At 45.6% G+C, this 25,037-nt stretch overlaps 1 protein-coding gene across 8 annotated transcripts in view; it reads right to left on the bottom strand.

Moving 5' to 3' along the window:
* The window catches only part of PAK3 (p21 (RAC1) activated kinase 3), a 133,045-nt gene that overhangs the window by 45,929 nt on the left and 62,079 nt on the right, over nucleotides 1–25,037 (bottom strand). For 3 of the 8 annotated variants that reach the window (XM_071569089.1, XM_071569091.1, XM_071569088.1), the window contains exon 2: nucleotides 22,819–22,909. The exons of the other annotated variants lie outside the window; for them this stretch is intronic. The gene's annotated coding sequence lies outside the window, so the exon portion shown is untranslated. The remainder of the gene's footprint in view (nucleotides 1–22,818; nucleotides 22,910–25,037) is intronic. 8 annotated transcript variants of the gene reach the window in all.

Below are 25,037 nucleotides of genomic sequence, written 5' to 3'. Positions count from 1 at the left end.
GAGAGAAGGGAGAGCTTCCACCCTCCTGGCTGCCTTGGGAAGAGCCACCAGCACCTCCACCCACTCATACTCAATCCCAGACAGCTATATGGGTATTTTTGTCATGTGTTTTTGAATCATGGTTTGAAACAAAAAGGTTGTGCTCTAAGCTACTGAATCTGGAGACATACTGAGACTGACAGAGCAATGGACACTCCAGAAGGAGCTAAAGGAGGAAAAAGTGAAGTACGCTACAGACCTTTTTTATTTATTTTAAAGTAATGGGAAACACTTCACTGGGATAGGTAAGAAACAACAAAAAAATATGTAGAAAAGGCATTTATTTGCAAGAGAAAATAAAAATACCCTTTACCACTCCCTGTTTGGTTTCTATTTAAACAGCTGAAGGGCTCCACAAAGCTGAAAAGGATACCTCAAAATCAACTGTGCCTCTCAAATATGCCACATTCCACAGGATTGTATCCCTGGCCCTTGTCTACACATGAAAAAGCCTGCGAAATGAAATGTGGATTTAAACCATTGCAGACAGACTGAAATAATTCTCCATATGGACTTCATTATTCCTAGTTGACAGCTCAAGCCCCAGGTTCACTTTCGTTCTCCAGAAGGACTCAAATGTAAACAAAGAAAAGCTACTTATTGGAGACACCAACATCATGACTGTTGCACTAAACATTTCAAGACCTCAATTCAGATTAAAACCAGCCAAGACGAATGGTTTGAATTCTAACTTGAGTTGGCAACCTAAAGTCAATCCTGAAGCACTGTCCAAGACCGACCATGAGAAGCCAGACCCTACTGCAAGCTACTGACCATCAAAATGGGCCAAAATGGACTATCAAAAGTCTGACCCCCAACTCACCTGGATGGGCAGCAATCCCTTGGCCACAGGAAGGCTTTGTAACCCATGTTGCTGGATCTTTTCCAGGTTCAAGCTGAACACTTGTGTCTCACTAGGTTGACCAGTCAACGTGTGTAACAGAGTAAAGGGGTCTGTGCTCTTCAGATACTGCCTTGTTCTGGTACAGCAGAGTCTCACAGCAGTGTCTTAGCAGTGGCTTAATGCAAGGGCTGTGATTGTATCAGTTCAGCTGCAGCACAGCAAAGCCCCAAAGTGGTCCAGAAAACCCAAACCTGGGCCTGCTCCTTATGGGTACAGGCAAGAGTGCAACAGATGTCAGCTTGCTCCCATCACTGTTCTCTCTTACCTTTTAAATAGCATCAAAGGAAGCATCTTGCTTGGACTTCCATAATAAAAATTAGATATATAAAAAAGTCTTTGTATTTTTTGAGCATCCTAAACTTCTACTGAACCTCCAGTTGGTGCACTAAGGCTGCTTTTAATAAACCACTTGGCATCTTGCCTATTATGTTTCTCAATTTATTTACATTAAAAAAAGAATCAAACAAAGTTTGGAAGAAGAAACAGGAGAAATAAAAAGTAAGGGACCGGTTTTCCCCGTTCCTCATATTCTCTGCAGGTGTCAGTGCTTTCTCTGCTCTTGCACAGTTTATTCTCTGTTTGACATACTCACTGAAGATCTGCCATGATAAACATGACCAGCTGGACCCCCACCCCAGCCCCACTCCAACCCACACCAACAAAGCTCACCACAGAAACTTCATGGCCCATTTCCCTGCAATGGTTCCCACGGGCAGACCAAGAGTTGCTTTTTGCCTCCAAATACACATGCAGCTCTCCAGGAAGGAAACCAGAGGGAGGGTACCCCACAACTATGACCACACAGTGCTGAAGTACTGCCTTGTGCCCCACTAGCCACGTGCAGTCCAAGCCAACAACCAGCACAGACCTTTGGAAGAGACAAGGAAGCAGCAATATAATGCAGTAGGTGAAAGTTATCGACAGTTTTCATTTTCCAGCACCTTCCAGTCACCTTTTAGTTCATTTCACCTTTGCAATCCTTAAGCTGAGAAACTTGCTGTAGCAAACAACACTAAAGCCCTGTGTCAGAGGAGGATGAATCTGACATTTAAAAGACTTAACTCAAGGCCACCCCAGGACTGGCAGGCTGAGTTGCCTCCAAGAGGGAGAAATAAATCATGAGTCCTCTGGATATCTCCAGTTCTGCTACTGGGGCTGGATAAAAGACCTTTAAGGAGGAGAGCATAGGATGGACTTGATGCCTCCAAATGCCACAAGGAGAGACAGAGACCAACACCATATGAGCAGATTTGCTGTACCCATCTTCCCAAGGCATTCTGGCATATTTGGAAGGGCACAGCCCCTGCCTCCAAGTAAGAAAAGGATGAAGCCCAGGCTGCTGCTTTTTACCTGGGAGGGGGATACAGTCCAGATTCTGCATCAACTCTTTCAGGCACTAGGGTAGGAAGGCATTCCTATCCCCATTCACTTCCTCGGGGACAACGTTTTGCCTTTTATTCTTTGTCAGGCCTTTTATTTACAGCTGACTAACTTCATATATCTAATATTCACCTGCTACGTTAGTGATCTTATCGTGCGTAATGGCCCATCTACCTTGGGGGTGTTATGGATCTGGAGCAGTCGGGGGGGAAATGGAGCAGTCATTTATTTATTTCCAGTTGCCAGCAAGGCCTTGTCTTCAGAGCAGCAGGATGGGAAGAACAGCAGAACAAATGTACAAATGCTATTCTTAAATAGGTCAGGGGAGAAATGACACCTATGCACAGAAAACAAAACAAGATACACACACGAGGTCTGTTCTTTTCTCAGCTACCACAATGGCTGATATTTTTAAACTGCTTAAACAGGGGCTCAGCATTTAACGCTTCAGTGCTCAAAAAATAATCTCCTGTTCCAGAGTAGTGGAGCAATGGAGATTCCTTCTTGCCTGACTTCACATTACAACAGAGAAAACAGTTCACCATCCTCTAACAACCTAAATGAAAAAATAAAGGTGTTTGGGGAACTATTCACAATTCCCCTGAACTTGCCCAGAGCCTCCTGCAGAGTCTGCAACTATCAGGCTAAAGACACTGGGCTCAGCACGGGACAAAAAGCCCCCAAAGGTGGTGGCATCCAGGACACCCCACCCTCAATCACTGTATAGGAGAATGCTTGAGCCAGCAGGGACCATTCTAGTTTTGGAAATCACAATGTAACCATGCCACAATCCTAGTAACAGCAACTGGTAGTAGTCACACTTCTGGGCTTCATTCCTGTTTCCTGCAAATTTTCACTAGGGTGAACCACTGAGCTTCTCCCTACAACCACAGATGCCTTATCTGAAGAACCTGGGAGTGCATTCACAAGTCACTGATGCAAAAGGACTCAATTTTTTTTATACAAGCAGACAAGAACCAAGCCACTGCCATTCCCAATACACCAGGTTAGGTGCCATCTCAAGGTCTCTGCCCAGAACATGGGGAGCCACCTGCAGCAGCTCCTGTGAAAGGGAAGTGCCTCTACTGCTCAGCAGGTGTTTCTAAAGCAGCCTGAGGTTGTAATGCAAATCCCTACAGAAGTACCAACTCCCAGAGCAGCAGCTGACACTAATGCAATCTTGTATCAGGTCAAAGAAGGTACCAAAAATAAGAAGCCATCAAAAGGCACAGAAACAAGTAAACAAACAAAAAAAAAAACAAGGGAAAAGATAAGATGATAACAACAGGACCTAAAATAGATTCCTTGTGCCATGCACACATCACATTTATGGCCCAAAAGCTTTGCAAAAGAACTTGTTCTTAAAACAGCCCATCAACATTTACTCCACTGCTAGCTGAAGCCTACCACTGCCTAACACCCCTACTTTCTACTTACAACTTCAGGCTGTAAGGAAAACTGATGTACATTAATTGAGGATTTTATGAGGTACAGAATGACAGCTGCACTGTTATACGTTCTGTAAGAAGCAAAGCAAGCTGAGAAAGAAGCCATATTAGTATATAAATATTAGTATGTAAGTGTTGTGTTCAGTTCTGGGCCCCTCAGTTCAGGAAAGAGATTGAGGGGCTGGAGCGGGGCCAGAGAAGAGCAACAAGGCTGGAGAAGGGACTGGAGCACAAGTCCTGTGGGGAGAGGCTGAGGGAGCTGGGGGTCTTTAGCCTGGAGAAGAGGAGGCTCAGAAGTGACCTCATCACTATCTGGAAGTTCTGGCCAGGTGGAGGTTGGTCCCTTCTCCCAGGCACTCAGCAATAGGACAAGGGGGCACGGGCTCAAGTTCTGCCAGGGGAAAGTTAAGTTGGAGATCAGAGAAAAATTCTTTCCAGAGAGAGTGCTCAGGCATTGGAATGGGCTGCCCAGAGAGGGGGTGAATTCCCCACCCCTGGAGGTTTTTAAACTGAGCTTGGCCGTGGCACTGAGTGCCATGATCTGGTAAAGGGACTGGAATTGGACCAAAGGTTGGACTCGATGATCTCAGAGGTCTTTTCCAACCCACTTGATTCTGATTCTATTCTATGATTCAAGCACAAAAGATGCACAAGAAAACCTTAAGAGCTCCTCCACCTTGTCTTTATTTCTAGTTCTTACCAATAAAGGCCAAGGGTCTGGAGGTGCACTGCCCTCCCAGGCATACATGCACAGGTGGGCACCAGGGCACACAGCATGGTGGGGCTGCAGGAGGGCACTGACGCAGCCAGGGAGGAGGCAAATCCCGCTGCACTGACACGGCACTGCCTGACACAGACACAGCACTGAGGCAGAGACAGCTCATGATCCTCCAGCTTGGAGAGCACACAGAAGATGGGAAGTCTCCATGCTTGCTTCGTATAGAGCCACAGAGCTTTGCAATTCCATGATGGAACCTTCAATAGTCCTGTGAAACAACGTGCCCCACTCCCAGGGCTGACAATCTCCAGTTGATTTTTGGAAATATGAAGAGCATTTTCATGTGTGCACAGACAGCAGTAAACTGCTGCTCCTCGACAGCCACCTCAGCCAGGTACCCAGGTACAGGACACCCACACCACACCTGAACACCACATGCATATACCCTTCCAGGCCCCATGCCAGGAGGAACAGAAGCAATGGGAAGATGGTGGGATACACTGCCAGCCTCCAGGCTCACGGCACCTTCAGCTCTGCCTCGGCACAGACCAGGGCCTGGAGCTGGTCCTCACCAGGACAGAGGAGCAGGGCTTCGCCTCTTGTTTTGTTTCCTTGCAGGACACGTTGAGAGGCAGAGCCACATGCTGAGAGCACAAGCACGGCACACCTGCCACAGACCTCACAAATAACCTGAGACAGTTACTCACTGTCTGTGTGTGTCCTTTCCTGTCCTGTGAGCAACTCGGCTCTCTCCCTTGCTGTTAATGTAGATGAGAGGTTGCTTCTATTTTGTCACATCTATGACATTTTAAAGAACATAATAAGGAGCCAGTTTGGTTTCAGAAACCTGACAGTGGTAACGTTATTAATGAACACACAGTACATGCAATACAGTGTCAACAACATGCATAGCAAGTGAAGAAGAGAAAAAGGACAACAAAATACCTCCTATGAACTGAGAAAACTGCAAGCACTGGGGGGAGATCATCCTCTGGAAATAACAGATTGCTAGGACAAGAAAGGTCAACAGAAGTGAGAACAGAGCCTGTATACTGCTCTGGCCTCAAGGAGGAAAAGACAAGAAAATTACAGGTAAAATGATTTTATGAAGTGGCAGGAAATTATGAGAAATGAGCAAGACACTGTTGCCAGGATGTGTCTAAAAAAACCCCAGGACAGAACAGCCGATATAGTGTCTGATCTCAGACAAAATGAACCTGTCCAAAGGCATGATTGTTTAGGCAAAATCGTGAAGCAAAGACTAAATGCTCTGGTTACAGAGCTGTGCGTCACTGTGTCTGTGTGTAACCAAAGAGATACCAGAGGTCTCCTACTGAGACGGGTGACAGCCCCAGACATGCACCATTCCAGACCAGAGGGAGCCTCATCCAGCTCTAGGGAAATGCCCCCAAACAGCTCAGCCCTCTGGACTATCCCATGAGCGTGGGAGAGTGACAGGCCCAAAGAGCAGGAGCACTTGCACCGTGTCAGAAAGTGGTTAAAGGAACTCAGGATCCACAGAGACACAGACTGCCTGAAAACACAGAGTAAGGTACAGAGAGATGCAAAAAGAACGAGGCTCAGCTCAGAGCAATGGGGTAAACACACACACAGAACACCTTTACGATGCAGCTTTTCCAGAAAGTTAAGTACCAAGTGTGAATGCAGTACCTGAGGATGCTCCCCTGGAAAGAAGGATCTCTGCAGTACAGCCTCAGCAGACAGAGCCTCAAGTCAGCTCTGCACAAGCACCTGCCAGCCATTCTACAGCTATGTTTGCTGCTGTGCCATTAAATCAAAGATGAATTTGATTCCAGCTGGATTGTAGAACCAGCTGCAATGATGAGAGGCAATCTTAGACTAGAGAAATGCTACCAAACATTGAAAACATAGAATAAAAGAATTGTTCTGAGGTCAGTGGGCGAACACAAGCTGTTGATACAAAAAACCCTGACAAAACCAAAGGAATTATCACTTTATATTGACAAAAGCTGACAGACAAAACCATCCACTGCCTGGCAGCAGGTCCATGCAAACATGAGATGATAAATGTAATTGATAAAGAAATATTATAATTTTTGCAGAAGTTTATGTATCTATGAGGCCTTACAATAAAGAACAGGGAAAAAAAAAAGACCTCAGAACACACAGAACCAATTAAAAGCCACACTAAGTAACAGTTCACAACAACTAACCATAATCTAGGAATCACTGTTGAGTGAAACTGTACCCAGTGACCTTGATTCCTGGCTCTGCATTTACCTCTGAGGTCTTTAAAGAAATTCTTAGAGCCAAAGATGTGATGAGCACCTTGGGCTGGAGCAGCTCTGCAGACTCTGAAGTCTGGGAATATCCAAGGCCATCAGCACACACTGCAGTGACAGGCAGTGTTCAGGGCCAAGCACCTCCATCCTGGGGGTTCCTGTGCAGCAGAGGGTGGGTCAGGTCACCTCGGGGATCTGGCCAGACAGGGTCCCAGCCCAGATGAAAGGCTGCCCATCAGGCTGATGTCTCTCCCAAGCAGAGCAAGGCTGGAGGCAGCCACAGCCAGGAGCAGGGGACAGAGCACAGCCCCACAGCCTGATCCTGAGCGGAAGACCTGGATCAGCCTTTGTCTCCTCAGCCATGCAAAGGAGCTGGCAAGAAGCTGCTCTGCCACTGCCATGATTTTGTCAGCTCCTTCCTAATTTACAGCTTTAGGCAGATGCCTGCTTTTCCTTGCCCTGCCCTGAGGTACCAAAGTCCTACATAGTAGCTCACTGCAACACCAAGATGCCTCAGCAGCAAACCTAAGAAGAGCAAGTAGGGACAGTCAGTGCCCTATCCCATTTACCAGCTGATGCCTAACAGCTCACAAAGTCCATCTGCTTACACAGAAAAGGAGCCACCAGATTCACTCCCTGGAACATGACATGCCCATCCACATCTTTTAGTCATCAGCACTGTCTGGGTCACAAGCCAGGAGAAAGGACCATGAAAACAACTTCATGGAGGACTTCCAAGGGATAATTGACCCTGTTCTTCAGAGAGTATCAGCCTTCAGCACTTCCTGGCCGGTCACTAATGGCAGCAAGGACACGCAGAAAGGGAAACTTCACAGAATGACACATGCAGGTTCCAGCGGAAGAGAAAACAGGAGATTAACACATCAAATTACTACCCAGTTCTAATGGCAGACTCCATGAGATTTCAGCATGCCAGGCAGTAATGCAGTACTGGCTTCTTGGCAGGCCATATCACAAGAAAAACCCCAGTGCCCTCTCTTTGCATGATGACATGTCGTGATACACCAGCCAGCAGTGTCCTCAGAACTCCTGTTGATAACACACACCATTAGTGTGTCCCTGTCCTGGGTGAAACAAGTCACAGCAACAGAAAGCACCTGCTTACACCCCGATGTTTCCAGCACTGCTTGGCAGAGTAGAGATCCACCCCACCAGTGACACACAGGAATAAGCTGTAGCAGAAAACCAGCCAAAGATCTACCAATGCGAATGTTCACAGGGCTTTTTTCCCCTTGTGATCAATTTCAGAGGGAAACTTAGAAGCAGACTCTAGGAAAAGGCAGTGACCACCGATCCTATTTGTTTAGTCTTTATACCTGAATGGAATAATCCACTCCACTCTCTTTTAAGACATGAAGGTTCTTTTGCAAAATTAGTAATTTCTTCCAGCTCAAACAGCTCTCATTTGTCATCAGAAAGAAAGTAAGACAATAAAACCTTAGTGTACTGGAAAAGTGAAAATATTTACCTTGCATTGAGTAAACTTTTCCCAAGGTGCAGGCACAACAGTAAACAGGAAGAAATGTTAAAAAGAAAAGACATGGTAGAAGCTGTTTGCAACTACACACCTCAAAGCCAGAAGGGATACGAAACTGGATCTCCTCTCTTCGGGAGTAAAGAAAATTGTCACAAAGCAGCACAAATTATTTATTAAAGAGAGTATGATACCATGGGGAAACAAAACAAGACCTAAAATAATCTAGATGTAGACAATTTCTATCAAAAGAAACCAGGTAACGGTACAGAGAAGACAGCTCTTTCCTTTATTATCTTTAATTCAATTCTGCTTATCAGTATTGTCATTACAGCTGAAAGTGCAAAGACTTTAACACATTTCAAGTCTTATTCAATTCCCACCAAAGTATCCCAATAGATTCCAGTAATGTTGTATGAGATTTCTATGGGCCCTTCCAATCTGAGAGCTAAACACTCCTTTAAGAACTAAATGAATTCAGCTTCCTTGCCTTTGTGAGGAAAAGCCCTGGCTGCCTGCCCTTTCTCTGACTCAGACACACTTGGCCCAGCCATGAGAAGGGCTACGTTCCCTCTGCTCCCACCGAAGTCAAGGGCATCTCTAAGGCTCAGCATGCCCAAACCCAGGCTGGCTGCCACGGGGGCCAGAGCCAAGACGCCAGCCAGGAAATGCACAAGCCCTGGGAGGAAAGAGTGTGAAGGTAAAGCCCGTGGCTCAGAATGGGCAGCCCTGGATCATTTCCTGAGCATGCCAGGCTCATGGAAGTCCTGCTGTACCAGTGGGCTCCATTCTCCATTTCACCCTGGGACCTGTGAGTCTAATTTGGGCTGACGCAGAATGGTGTGCACTGAATGAGCCTCTGCTGCAAAATGTGGGCCATCACAGCATGGCTTATTACTATTTCATTATCTTCAGATTCTGTGCAGCCTTCAACAGCTCCCAATTAATTCAGTGTTTTACAGATCTTGTTTGTGTATTGCTTCCTCTATTTTAAAATATTTTTCTTCCATTATCTAGAAAATATTTATACAGAATGGTAACATTTTGTGCACCTGAAGAGTGATTTATCTCAGGTTTATAAAGCCCTTCACCAGCTACAATTAAGTAAATCCCCTGACATCATACAGGTAAATGCCAGTAACAGCCATCCCTGATTTCAATAATCTCAAAGCACTTTTGGAGTGATCAGTGACTTCTCATTTAGACAAATCACACACTTGTCTGCAGAGCCAGAATCCTGGGCTTTCCACTGCTGAAAGTCTCAGACTTTCAGCCTAAATGAGAAAAGGCACTAAAGGCAGACACTGCAGACTGTACACCACACAGCCTGTGCCACCCAGAGCTCACCTCTGGCATCAGAAGTTTGACACAGCCTACCTGAGCCACCCAGAGCACAGACCCCACTCTGCAAAGAGCTTACAAATCAGGAAATCAATGCACAGAGATCAAATTACTGCTCCAAACACATGCACCTCAGGAGCACAATCTCTTCCTCTCACTACCAGCAGATGTGAGCTCTCCAGCCAAGAAATACAGCTGGAGTGCCCTGGTTCTTCCCCTTGTACACAGAGCATCTAAAATATCAAATCTATATTCTCAATTAAATTGTACACAGCATCTCCTGTACTCCAGGGAACAGCTGAAAACAATGACAGCAAAATCATCTTTTGCCCTAGTGCACTTGCTAGCTCTGCACCATCAGAACAGCCCAGTGCAGATACAGGTCTGTGCAAAGTCCACCTCATCATCCGTCTACCCTGAGGCATCAGGTGGTTTGTGGCACTAACTCTTATCTACCACACACTTGTCTTGCCCTTAGAAAGGTCTATACCCTCTGCTATGTTCAGCTTCATATTCTGACATTCAAATACTTGCCTACAGCCCTAGGGACAGGTTTCCTGGTCACACTCCTTACTCAATACTCTCCTGCTATGTGCACTGACCACATCCCCTCTGCTTGTCTGCAGCCCCTGATCCCCATCAGCTACATCACACAGTGGATGATTTCTTCCCAAGAATTAATTCTACTATTGACATCCCCATAATTTCTCAATGAAAGATAAGGCCTTCTAGAAGTACAGCCCTCTGTGTCCAGATCAAATGCAAAAATCAGGATTTTTCCTGTCTCATCTCCCAGTGCAGGAGCACAGGAGGAAATGCCAAGAATCTGATGTTCTCTTCTGCTCTGTAACTGACTTATCAAGGGGACTGTGGCCAATTGCATAATTACAACGTGCCTCAATTCTCTCATTTCTCAGTGGCTACAATTACTCTGTAACAAATCCCTGGTCACCGGGGACTGATTCTGTACTTCAGATCCTGCCTCCCTGCAGGCTGCAATCCAACAGGCATGGGCCGTGCTCCTGGGAAATCCAAGGGCTGGGACTGGAGCTCGTCATGAATTTTTCACCAAGTTACATGTCAGTGGCTTGAAAAAGAGTCTAGGAATAGGCCCCTGTTATCACAGAATCACAGACTATTCTGAGTTGGAAGGGACCCACAAGGATCATCAAATCCAACTCAAATCAATGGCCCACGCAGGGGATTGAACCCATGACCTTGGCATTATTACAACCAAGTTTTAAAAGGAAGGCTTCATCAGAAGGACGAGGCTCTGGACAAGACAATAGAGGGAAGAGCATTTCTGTCCCCTCAGAGAGCAGCTGAAGAAAGTGCAGACTTGGGGCTGTTAACAGGAGTGGGAAACCCGGGCTCAAAGCAGGCACCAGCCCTGCAGGTGCAAGGCAGGGGATCCAGATTGCCCACAACAGTTTTTCCACTCCTCCATGAACACTTCTTAATAGCATTTCTTCTACTCCCACTCTCTTCTAAAAAGCTTTAAAAGATCTTAGTGCCAGGGAGATACAGAAGAGGAAATCATTTCCTACCTGGCCCTACAACACGGAGAGCTCAAGTTCCACCTATGTGGAAGTGGTGCTGTGTATACACAGTGACCAGGGTATCACAAAATGAGCTCTCCAGAACCCAAGGATGTGAGAACTTCCACTCGACCTCCCTCCAAAAAAGAATTAGCCTGCTGGCCAACTCCCAGAGATTCTGTGCAGATTAATAATTAATTAATTAATTAATTAATGGCTGGCGAGTGCTTAGAAAAGGCAGAAGGTGAGGGACTGCTATTATTACCCAATATTATTGTGGTTTTCTGACACATATGCCACAGGCAACTTGGATCTATCCTTCCTATGACTCTCTGACGCTGGATTCTACACAAATACATTCTTCCAAACACAACATGTGAGTTATAACAAGTGAATGATGATCTTGGCCCAGAACCTTTTAGGAGAGCTCTGGAGATGGGCACAGGGCCAGACACTCTTAATATGCAAAGGCAGCCGTGTGACATGGCTGTGCCCCGGGAGACTATTTGAAGACTTCTGCCAAAAGCCACTGCTCACCCAGAGATGCTGGCAGAAAGGAAGATGTGTCTGTACTAAACCATTTCCATGTAGCATCTGCTGACTTAGCCTGAAGTGCCACCAAAGGGATTTGGGATAACTTCCCAACTCCAGAGTGACAAAGACTGAGGCAGATATTCCCCTCAGAGGGGAGGAGAGGACCACCAGGACTTGGATCTACTGGAATTCATCAGTCTTCCCTTCAGCTCCTTCACCCAAACTGACAACATGGAACACACTGGCTAAGTGTTTCTTTAGAAAATTACTTATTACAATCTAAAGTGTAATGTCAACACAATCCAAGTTGGCCCAATGCTTTCAGCAGCCAGTATTGCTTACTTTGACAATCCAATTGCACAAATGGATCAAAGCAAAAGCTGGAATTTGCACAGGCACATTTACACTGGGTGTCTAAACCACTCAAGAGCAGGGGATTTTTAAGTAAAACAGTCAGGCTGCTGCCATTTTTCTGACAAGCCCAGAACTTCTTTCCAGTAGCTACAAGAGAGCTGGGTAGGGATGTTTTACAAGGACATGTAGTGATAAGAGAAGGGGGAATGGCTTCAAACTAACAGAGTGCAGGTTTAGATTACATATCAGGATGAAATTCTTCCCTGTGAAGGTGATGAGACACTGTGAAGGTTGCCCAGAGAAGCTGTGGATACTCCACCCATGGAAGTGTTCAAGGCCAGGCTCGATAGGGCTTGGAGCAACCTGGTCTAGTGGAAGGTGTCTCTGCCCAAGGTAGGGGCTTGGAACTAGATGGTCTTTAAGGGCCCTTGCAACCAAACCATTCTATGATTCTATGATGATTCCCCCTTCCACACTGACAGGATGAACTACCTTCATTTCTTTGTAAGACAAAAGACTAAAGAAACATCTACTCTGCAGCCAAATCTGTGCCTGCAGTTCTAAAAGATGCTCCCAAGTTTGCTTTTCCAGCAGATACATCAGCACAAGACACAGCCACCCCAATCACAAGAGCCCTGCTGAGCAGCTGGCCCATGCTGATCCCCACAGGGAAGCCAGAAAAGAGATGCACTCCCCTTCAGCTGCAGCATCACCATCTGCCCCAGGAAGGAACACTGCAGCTGTTCTTGTCCTTCAGGAATCACACACCTCTACTCTTTCCCTATCTATCATCAGTAAAAAAATCTGCCTTGCTGACTTGCTGTAAAAAATCCAGTTTATGTGCATGCCTGTGCACACAGCAGAAATTAGTGTTTATCATCCAGCTTTCTCACTGATCTCCTTTTTGCCAAACCCTGTGGATGTCGGGTAATGTGACATTAAAAGGACTCGGGTACACTATCAGTGCAGGCAGTGTGCAACACCTCCACTTCCAGGTGTGCACTTGCCTGCAACTTCTGATAATGCACCTTCCCAAAGGCTTTGGCAAAATGTAAGTCTGCAGTGCAGAACATCAAGAGACAGTGAGACAATAAATTCTCTCCATTCTGCCTTTCAAGAGAAATGACTTGGCAAGTTGAGTGATAAAGAAACGATGTAATTATGTTTCATTAAGCTGCAACTAATACTCGTAGAGAATGGATAAGGACCTGCTAGTCAGAAATGCTATCAAGGAAAATCTAAGATGTGGCATTAAGGCACACATTGAAATTAGAACACATTTTGTACTTCTACAAATACTTAATTCTATTCCAAGCCACCACTTCTTGTTGTTTTACTTGGCATGAGCACTTTTCACCAGAGTTCCTTCTTCCATCAAGGACTTTATGAACGAGTCAAAACCCAGCATCTACAAACAGAGCCTCCACATCCCCTTTGGCAAAACAAAGCTTGTATCACTCTTCATTTAGAAAGAAATTCCAGCCTGATCAGAATACCTTGCCAGACCTCACTGCATAGATCATTTGTTCCTCATGCAAGGCCTCCACCTGAGTCCGCACTAGACTTTCCCTGAAACAAAATTCCTGTGCTGAACATCTTATCCACAACCTTCCTGCCAACCATGACCAAAACCTCTTTCATTTGCTTTCAAAGAACATGATGGGATTCAGTAATGCAGCAGAGAAATTACTGCCCATTTCAGGTGCACAGAAGGCAGTGCCCAGCTCCCATGGGAATCCAGCTCCCATTGCATGTGCCTCTCCACACATGTGGAGAGCAAATACATTCATCTGCCAAGTAGGAGTTCCTTAGGCTTACTGAGCACATATACCTGCACATCACCTCTGGGGCCTGGCCAAATTTAACATCTTCACTGTCACGAACCCACCAAATTTGTGAAGCTTTCCACATTTTTGCAGGTCACCCAGAGAAGCTGTGGATGCTCCACCTCTGGAAGTGATGAAGGCCAGGTTGGATGGAGCTCTGAGCAACCTGGTCTAGTGTCCTTGTCCATGGCAGGGGGTTGAACTAGATGGTCTTTAAGGTCCCTTCCAACCCAAACCACTCTGTGGTTCTGTGATCCTGTATGGCTGAGACAGCTCTTGGTGGTTCCACAGATCACTCAGGTCCTGACCTCTCAGGTCACCACAGCTGGGGTTAGACAGTGCTTCTGGTACTTGAAATGGAAAAACTGGGAGCTACTGAAGGATCTGGGACTGCATTCCTTTAAATATGAAACAGAATTCACATCAGGTAATACAAATCTCTGATTATTTGTGAGCTGAAGAAGAAAGTTGCTCTGCCCCTTTGACTAGTTACACTGACTTTGATGACAGAGAAGTCTGAGGGAAAAAAAGCCTAAAGCCCCTTGCAATGAGTATTCTGATCCTACAAAACACTTCCATGTGGCCAGTATGTGACCAGCCACCAAGGCAGATTCTGTGCCAGTTTTCTGGGATTGCACCAATCCCAGCTCAGCAAAGTCTCACAACAGTTAGAGCTGGGCCCTTTATCAGAAGGTGAGTGTTCAGTGTTACTGATGGAACTCAGCCATGATTATCTGGTAGATCATGATACTCTTCTAGCAATTATCATCAGCACTAATATAACTTTGGCTGCTGCTAATTGTAAGTGTCTTGATCTGATTTACATTCAGGGGCATTATATCATAAAGTGCAATACATGATCCCAGCCAGACAAGCTGATAGTGCAGACTGTGTAACTGGAGACGAATCACTTCCTAAGCCTTTGCAGGTTTGGTTTGCCCTCAAAGAAACAAGTTTCCATTTTCCAAAGGCCACATGGAGAACAGAATTATGCACTCCTCTCTGTAAGGAAGCACCTCCACCTGCAGCCACCCACAAAATGCCTGTCCCAAGAACTCCTGAGAAAGGAAATCTTGTGAAAGGTAAAGGACTTTGAAGGGAGTTGCAGAAAGGATAACTGGGTTCTGGAGAACAGAAATCTTGAGACCGTGTTCCGATTGCAAATGCTGTTTGGAGGTCATATGAAGATGAGAATCAGTGTGTTACTAAATACAGCTGTTTGATAAATCTCAATTCTCTACGTTAAACAAAAACTTGGGGTTAGACCACATAATTGGAGGCACTACTTTTCATAAGAACTGGCCTCTAGGCCAGCAGGTATGTCATGAAGCACCAAGATAGTTAACTCAGACTCAGGGAACACCAGTGACAGATTATTTTTTCTAACAGCAACCTGCCACTGAGCTCTGATACAGGTTTGCAAATCCATTCAGATCCCAGAATCCTGACTGCAAAACAATTCAGGCAAGTCATACATCCTCTATATCTATGTATTCCATGTATATATATCTATATTCCTAGGGATTCTGCCTGGAGGTTGCTTGTTTTCCCCTGCTCTCTCAATTATAACCTGTTTATGTGTCTAGAAATTAAAGATAAAGGGCAGAGTGAAAAGAATTTTCCAAACATCACAGGACAAAAATACAAGAAAACTGTTTTCCTATAAAGTACCAGGCTAAGAGTTGCAATTGCATTTTCACTTGTTTTACTAGACCTATAAAATACCACTTGTGCTGAATGGGTGCAGGGGAGACGTCAAGTTTTTAAGTATTGCTCAAACTGAACAAGAATATGTGTAAGTCCCCTGCGCTGAGGGGAACCAGCTCTCTGGAGTGACACCAGCACAACCCCAGTGTGGCAATAATTCAGGCCCTACCTTCTGCCTTCAGAGTGTGAGGCTCAGATAACACAGAAATGCAGCTCCACAACCTCTAAGATCCTGGGTACCAGAAATTCTGCTCAGTGCCGAGTCTCAGGCAAAGCACAGGGAAGGGAGAACTCAAAGGAACAGTCTCTAAGATGTGGATCCAGCATCCACAGCTGGCCTAAATTTTACTCTATGCCAGGAAGCAGCTCCTTTCTCACAGATGGCTGATGGTACAGAGCGCTGACACCCACCACAGAGCAACTGGGCAGGCAGTATTAATAGCACCAATAAGAAAATTAGGAACCCACATCAAAGCACTGAAAGTTGTTTTTGTAGTATTTGTCTTTAAAACTAGGTGCAAAAGGAAAGGTATTACACTCAGCTAAGCATGTTTAGAGGACTTTCCTTTTAAGATGTGATTCTGCAGCTTTCAAACACGCACACGTGCAGAATGACCCCTTAAGGACGGGGGAACGTTGCTGTCAAGTGTAACTCTGCAAATCACAAGTTGTGTGAAGGAATAAAAATCAATGCTGCTCTGAAATTCAGACTGGCAGAAAAGTCAGAGCTATCATAACAAATGGCTGGGAAGTTCTGCTGTGAACGTGGTTTTCCTACCACATGGTCATCCCCTCGGAATTCGAGTCCAAAGATTCTAATCTGTACTGCAGTGAAACCCTGCACTGAATTCAACAGAAGCAAACCAATAATGCAAACGAAGTAGGACAAACTCATTTGCTAGAATTTTTCTAGTAACAATGATGCAAGAGCATAATCAATGAATCTAATTTATCATCTCCCTACCTCCATTGAAACACTGAGATTAGACCAAACTGCGTAAAGCCTCTTTGCATCAACAGAGGCAGCAGAGCTGGAACATGGATGAAAATGCTGTCAGCCATGTCAGCTGTAAGATGACCCTTGGATTTGGGGATTTAATAAACTAGGGGCAAGTACAATGCACAGAAATATTAGCATGAGGATAGTGACTGTTGCTGGTGTCCCTTTTGACTGGAACAGGAACTTTCAGCCACAGCCAAGGCTCCACATGGGCACAGCTCCTCTGCCTGCACTCCAAGCAGTGTTTGCTCTGAGAGCTGCAAAAGCACGTGAGAGAAGCTGTGCCCATGCCAGCACACCCTGCCAGGTGTCCATCACTGTCCTGCCCTGCTGACAGCTACAGTGTCTGTCACTTCCAGCCTGGAGGACATGTGCTCCACCACTGCATGACACCAACAGTGCAGCCTTCATGTGATTCTAGATGCCTTTCTCTGATAGCTCTGCCACTTTAACATCCACCCACAGTGAGGACCTGACATCTTTTTAAGTAGTTTGTTGAGACACTACAACTTGATGAACTCAACTTAGTTATTTGTCTTGATCTGCAACAGAACTTGCAGTAAAATAAGTAAGGGCTACTTGCTCTGGGAGCAGGTGAAAGATGGAACCAACAACTAATACATCTGCTGTACTTTGCTAAGTTAACTGGTTTCATTTGGAACCAAACCCAGTCTCTCTTCTGCTTCACCCCATCTTACACGTGCAGCCTCCCTGCCTTGACTGCTGCTCAGGGCACAGTCTGAAATTACATCACTGGCATCTTGATGCAGCTTGGATGGCATCACCTCAGGTTACACAGGAACACAGAACTGGGAGAGACCCACCAGGTCACAAGTACAGTCCCTGCTGTCCAGGCAACCACGTCACCTAATCCTTTTGTAAGGGAATCAAAAATAGTTACAAACCACACTCCACTGGGCACACCCAAGGCTAGCCATGAATGATGTGCTGTGGTGTAAACTGACTTGGGAAAAAGTACACAGACACATCCAAGACAAACTAGAAAATACAGTAAGTAGTGAGGCAGCTTAGTCTAATGGCCAGGGAATGGGAGGCAGCAGGATGGCTGGTGCCTGCTGGCAGCTCCCGTGCTTCCCTGCTCCACTGGCAGTGCCACTGCTCCGTCTCTTACGTTCCTCTGGGCTGATCCAAGACAACATTGTCCCTCCTTTCCTTTGTAGATTGCTTTCAGCACTACTGACAAAAAGAGGGGGACAAGAACTAACTATTTTTATCCACTTAATCTCCCTAGCAGGTTTTCAAAGCCCATTTTAAAGCCCTCCTTTGCAATTCAGTCTGTGGATAATTTGCTACCTGCATCTCCATAAAGTTTAACCTCTCACAGCCTGGCAAAGGTGTAATTTCATCCCCAGGCTCTTCTGACTTGAGACTGTGGAGCTTCTCTTTGTGGATAAAGTATCAAAGCAATACGTCTGAGAGACAACAGCCCTTTGTATCTCACAATCCACACATTATTCTCTCTAAACATAGTTTAACAGGCCAGAATCAAGCCTTTTTCTCACCCCTCATGTCTCCTCCTCACTGTGCACACTTTAAGAAAGAACAAATACAGATAAGAGCAGCAGACAGAGACAGAGAGGATGGTTTATCCCACAGGCAGAGGATTACTGCATCATGATGTAATGACCTTGCCCAGAAAACAAAAAGGTTACTTACATGACAGCATGAGTTGTAGAAATACCAGCTCCTTTCCCGAAGGGGGTAAAATAATGCCCATTTAAAGTTATGCTGAGGAAAATGTAAAACACATGTCCAGTGAACTGGAGAAAGAGCAAACTTCAGCCCAAGTGGCCTGGGTATAATCCCTCTCAGACACATGTAACACACTGAATCAAGCAAGCAGAGTATTGCTCAGCTAAGTATGCAAGGAAAGGAGATGGCCTTCCACTTTCTATGTGTTTGCATCTTTAAACACCGAAGAGTCCCCTTTGTACCCTACAAAGGTAGAGAGCAAAGTCAGCCACTTTCGTGTTTCATTTCAGGTGCAAAACGCCACAGCACCAACTGTTTCCTTTGCCCCCTGTGAAGACTTTACCCGTGTAAATTCTTTGCCTGTTTTCTTCCCCCCAAGAACAAGTGTAGGGAGGAGGGCTGCATGCTGCCTGTATAGGAAGCAATCCCATGAAAGAATAAATTGAGGTCAGGCTTGTTCTTAGGAAATCTTCAGCCATGACTAAAACTCCAAAGCTGAGTTAATCACATTTGTGACTGCAGGTTCCTCGAAGGGACTTGTTTCTAATGAATTTTCAAATGCCATGAAAATAATAGGTATGGTAAGAATATTGTAAAAGAACACTGATGCTACTGCCCCAGTACAGCACACTTACTTCTCTGCACTGTTGTTATTCTGCTAAAGTGAAGCATATGTTATAAAGCCAGTATTTACCAGCAGATACCACAGTTATGAAAGTAATATAGTCCTTCCATGTAAAAATAGGCTTCCAACAGGAAATAAAAGGCATCTGGCAAGTCTTAGTCTGCCAAGGGCAACTGCTACATGTCCTGTTTCCAGGACAAGAAAGCCCTCCAGTTACTCCAGATACTTCCAGTGGTGAATGCTGAGCTTGTCTGGTAAGTTTTCCAAGCCCAGTGGAAATCCTACAACAGACACAGAAAGCTCTGAGTCTGAATTGGCACCAGATGCTTCAGAAAACAAGTGAATTTCATTTTGTCAGAGGAATATGAGAAGGCCAAAATGCTTTATTTGTCAGCACAGGAACAGTCACTCATCTAAGAACATGAATATTTTGTTAAGTTGTTACAAAATCAGGCTCTTCCAAGGAAACCCTGCACTGAGCAACAGTGCCATGTGCCAGCTTACAGTGCTCTCTACACGTGTATGAGACAGGAAATGTATTTTCTATAGCAGATGAACAGCAATGACAGCCTTCACGCTAGAGTATGGAATATAATTTGCAGCAAATTCCAGCCTCTCAAGAAGCAGCCTACAACATCTCCCTACTAGCTTGAAGGCTCCATACAAAGGCCAACTCAACATCATGCGTTTACTGCAGTGTTTCTTCTCAATTAACCAAGAAAAAGTGTATTAGCCATACATCAAAACTGCATTGCAGCTAGAGCTGCCAATTACTTATGGCAAAAGTAGGCTGATTCATCTGACTAGATGTGGGTCTTGGCTGGAGTTTTCCCTAAACGCTACAAGAAAAGAAGAAAACCTCAGTGAACCTCCCCCTCATTCCCACTCCTTCCTCCCCCCCAAATCACAGTCAAGAGGCCTGTGCTTGCAAAAGCAGCATTTCCTGGAGGATTTTTTATCCAAATCACTCCTTTTCTAAATTCAGAAGAAACACACAACAACTCAAAATATATTTGCATATGAGCTATACGCACACAAGGACACCCCTCCCAAACACAAGTGAAATGCAATGCAGAGTGTCTAAAACACCTCTAAATCCCCAGCTCTTCCACTGTAAATCCCATGGCATTATGTGGCCACCTGTGTTGCATGTAATGGCTACCTGGCAACACTCACTCAGCAACCAGCCTGAGCAGGGGGTGGGGGCTTCAGAGCAGCCACAGAATAAAACACTTCTGCTAAGCACAAGCACATCCTCAATCCAGACCCTTTAATGAGCTTCTTGTTCAGATGCATTTAACACCTAACATATCACAAATACAAATTTGCCATCCAACATGTCCCTCCTTCAGCTTGTGAGTTTTCAATGAGCCTTGTGGCCTCAGGGTTCCCTGGCACTGCTGGATGGAAGAACCACAGGTCTGCTTTGAAGAAGGACACATGAAGTAGCGCCTCACCATCAGTTGTCCTCATTAGTTGACAGGAACCCACTCATGCACCCACCAGCCTGGGTTTCCAGGCCCCCAGCCACACCAGCACCACTGTGCCCCACAGTGAGTTCAGGACACAATATTCAATCATGTTTGCTTCTACCTGCTGTCTTCCATTGCCATGACAGCACCGTACCGATGACCTTGGGCATCTCTCCGCAGCCTTTTGTTTCCAGTGTGTTTGACACGAGTCAACCTGGCACTCAGCCCCCCCTGCAGCAGCGGGAACCCGCCTTAACACACCTCTGCTTTTTCTCCAGAACTCACTTTTAGTCACTTACTGTAAATCTTTAAAGTAGTTTTTACAGAAAATACACTCTGAGATCCTCAGAGTGCAGAAAAACGTTTGAAGCATTCACCTACTGCTCACTCCCTTCTGGCACCAATGTTCAAAATTCCAGAGAGCACACAGGGAGGGAGCCTGAGCTGCCCTTTCCATGGCTAAGGGTGGTCAGACATGGCCAGCCCCACAGATCACACCATGCCTCAACAACACTGCAGGGCATCTTCGGCCTCATGACCCCACCACAAACGCCAACAGTGTCCTGAGAACTTATGCTCTAGAGGGTATCTGGAATATTTAAGAGCACAATTTTTACCTCTCCTTGCCCAAAAGCAAGTCCTGTTGTGGGTTGACTTTTAGATCTGTTTACCAGACTGCTCCTGGGGTACATTCACAGCCATGTGTAATTTCTGTTCCAGTACACAGGCAATTACACTCAGGAAAACCACTGCAGTAGATGCAGCCCTCAAGCAGAGAATTACACATATTTAGCTGTACCCACAAGGGAAGCTCTGCCATTCTGCAGGGATGGGCAATGCAAACACAAGTTCAGGCATAAGAAATAAAATGAACGTGGGATATGAGTTTAACGTCATATAATATTAAATAAGGGGTGGGATTGTGGTAGTGTTGGCCTTAGTTTTAGCTAGACCTAGATTAGGCCTTAATTTTAGTAGGCCTCAGTTTTAGTAGGCCCAGATGGTGTTACGCAGATTAGAAGGGACAAGCATCACCTGACTTAAGCAACCAAAGAGATATTTCATATCATCTGACACCAAAGCAAGAATAAGAACAGGTGTAGGAGGTGCTTGGGGCAGTCTCCTTCATGGCCATGCTGAGGGGACATGCCATCACCTGCTGGAAGCATCAGGCCTTGTCACCACTTCACAGCTGTTTAGTTCCAAAAGTAAACATTTTTTTTTATTGTTGTTCTCCTCTCTTACCGGTGTCTCTTGTGAGGTGTCTTTTGGGGTGTTTTTGTGGCTGGAGTGGTGAAATCTGTATCAGTGGGTGGGTGACTAAGTGAGGAGTTATCATTGTTTCTTTTTACCTTTTACCTCACTCAGGCACTCAGCAATAGGACAAGGAGCACAGGCTCAAGCTCTGCCAGGGGAAATTGAAGTTGGAGATCAGGAAAAAATTCTTTCCGGAGAGAGTAATCAGGTATTGGAATGGGCTGCCCAGAGAGGGGGTGGATTCACCATCCCTGGAGGTTTTTAAACTAAGATTGGACGTGGCACTGAGTGCCATGATCTGGTAAAGGGACTGGAATCGGACCAAGGGTTGGACTTGATGATCTGGGAGGTCTTTTCCAACCCAATCCATTCTATGATTCTATATATGTGTTATATTGCAGTTTTAGTTTTCCCTCTTCTGTGTAAATATATAAACCTGTTTAAGTTTTAGGGGGTTTATTGTTTGTTTCTTTATTTCCTTCTTTCCCTTTTCCTTTGGTGGGGGGGAAGCTCTGACTTTGTTTGAGTACTTGGCATTTTGGCAGCTCAACCAAACACACCATGAAATACAACTCAAAAAGTACTCAAGAATCAGGTAATGACCCTGCTGTGTCACGTGCAGGCCTGGAAACTCCATCCACATGCTGCTGCTCACTAAAAAGTGAGAGGACAGAGATCTTACCACCTCAAGGACTTACAACTGGAAAATTACCTCATATCCAAATTCCTATTGGCTTTCCTTACTACATGAAGAAGCCTGGCATTCACCCTGTGTGCCCACAGTGCTCCACAAACTACGGGAGAAGACAGGGCACGCCCTGAAGAGCAAGTTGCTCAGGAGCTCTCAGTGTCTGCTTTACAGGTCTTAGATGCTTTGTGGACAATTTACTTCAGAAACACACCAAGGTATCAGGAGTTCCAGCATTTCAGGGGGACTAAAGCTTTCAAAAAGGGTCTAGGACACAACCTCTGTGTGTGAACTGTCAATATACTTCAGAAAAGAGTAAGGCTCCACACCCAGCTTATTCCTTCTGAAGTGCTTAACATCATTCATTAATGCCACCAGGAAGGAGGATTCTGCCTCCCCCCAGCGAGAGAGAACAAGAGCATGGAGAGAAGGCGTGGTACAGGATGTGGGGCAAATGAAAGGAAAAGATGGTCCCCACAGACTGCCACTCCAGATACTTCCAAATATTACCCCACCTCTTTCTGGTCCACGCATCCTATGAAGAGTAAGGCACCTCCTCAGAAAGAAGGAAATCCCACTTCTTCCCAACTTGAATTCCCAGAGTCTCTGGAATGAAGAGAGGAGAGTCATAGCACAGCACAGCTAATGCAGACCATATCTGTATGCAATAAATAACTAGGATGCCAACCTGAGCTGGCTAGGCTTGCTAAAAAGATCAAAGGAGGATGTAAGCAGCTCTTTTCTGGAGCAGGCAGGCATCGTTTCAGTTGTTGAAATATTCATGCACCAATAGGAGCTGTGGTATCAATGTCTATGCCTGATACAAACAAACCTGAGCTCAAAGCATGACAATCTGTGTTGTGCAGAGCAGAAACACAATTAAAAGCATTTTCTAAGCCTCCATTTCTGCACATACATCTTTGACAGCTTCTGTGGTGACACTTTAAGAGCATCCCAAATTCAAGTCCACAATCATCTGCCTGTGAGGGCAGAATGACATTAAAAACAGTTCTAGCAAATGCCATGGGATTTTGATTGTGTGCCTTCCATTCTTCCCTCTCAGGTTTACCAGGCACCAGCAAACCTGTGCCTCATCTGGGGAGTGGCTGGGTGCACCTGATAAATATGAGCTGGCATCTGGGCACTGCAGGTTGAATCAAGACTCTCTGCAGGGAAGTGGCTGGAAAATTTCTGATCCGGAGGATTTTCTCCTTCACAATAGGGAATAGAGGAGGAGGAGGAGACAAAAAATGGGAAACATTAGGCCTTTTGCTCTCCTTGGGAGACACACAAGGCTGGTGAAGGGACTGGAGCACAAGTCCTGTGGGGAGAGGCTGAGGGAGCTGGGGGTGCTTAGCCTGGAGAAGAGGAGGTTCAGGGGTGACCTCAGCACTGTCTAGAACTACCTGAAGGGAAGTTCCAGCCAGGTGGGGGTTGGTCTCTTCTCCCAGGCACTCAGCAACAGGACAAGGGGGCACGATGGGCTCAAGCTCTGCCAGGGGAAATTGAAGTTGGAGATCAGAAAAAACTTCTTTCCAGAGAGTGTGCTCAGGCATTGGAATGGGCTGCCCAGAGAGGGGGTGGAGCTTTTTCAACTGAGCTTGGCCGTGGCACTGAGTGCCATGATCTGGTAAAGGGACTGGAGTTGGACCAAGGGTTGGACTTGGTGATCTCAGAGGTCTTTTTCAACCCAATAAAAAAAACAAAACAAAAAAACATCAACCAACCAACCAACCAACCAAAACAAAAAAAAAAAACACACAAAAAAACTAAACCAAAACCAAACCAAAACAAACTCAAACCCACCAGAAGTACTTTCCAGTGCCCTTTCCAAATAAAGCAAGCAGTAATTTTCTGATGCCAGGAAATGGCCAGGGATTCAGGGGGCACAAAGCTGCTGCCCCTTCAGCAGCACCATCTGGAGAAATGAGCACCCCCAGGTAATACAGGAAGAAAATGTTTCAGTACTCCCCAGTCACATGCACCCAACTGTGCATACACCCTGCAGAGCAATGCTGAGCCTGCTAAGGTGCCAGAGCATTTTCAACACTTGAGGATTAGAAAGAAAATGAGAATGGTCCAGCTCTGGAGTCTGTGCTGTACTGCAGTGTCGAAGTGACAGTTTGTTTCTGGCTTATGGGGATCTACAGTTGGACAAAAATGACATTGCAGTACCATGACTTGTGGCAAAGCCAAGCTGGGCCACAGGACAGCTCTCACTGGTCCATGTGTGTGCTATGGACAGAAGTCAAGGGGTCACATCCAAATCTTTCTTTCCATTTCCCAAAGAACTTCTGCCCTCAGGATAGCAAAGAAACACGTAAAACACAAAGATTCCTTGAACACCTTTTGGGATCCAAATTGCCTTGATCTGCTTCTGATGGCAATAAAACAGTGCACGTGACCAGAGCAGAGTAAAGGATGTGCATCCAACCCGAATGTCGCCGTTCCCCACCTTTCCAAGCCTGACAGGTGCTGCGGTGGGAGCGTCCCACAGCTGTGCCACCCCCAGCTCCACACCCAGCCCTGTCAAGCAGAGACACTGAAAACTAACCAAACTGTGCAACTGGCAGCAAACTACAGGACAGAGACATGATTTGCTTTGCATCAGTCACGAGTGAATTGCATCTGCCAATACACTACAACACAAGCAATTGAAAATAAGAATTAACATTGGTAAATAAGCACGGTGCATATCTAACAACACTATTCTACCCTTGAATACTTAATGCAC

This window comes from Pithys albifrons, chromosome 14, assembly GCF_047495875.1.
Source record: "Pithys albifrons albifrons isolate INPA30051 chromosome 14, PitAlb_v1, whole genome shotgun sequence".
NCBI classification, from domain to species: domain Eukaryota; kingdom Metazoa; phylum Chordata; class Aves; order Passeriformes; family Thamnophilidae; genus Pithys; species Pithys albifrons.
This window is presented reverse-complemented; position numbering and strand designations above follow the sequence as displayed.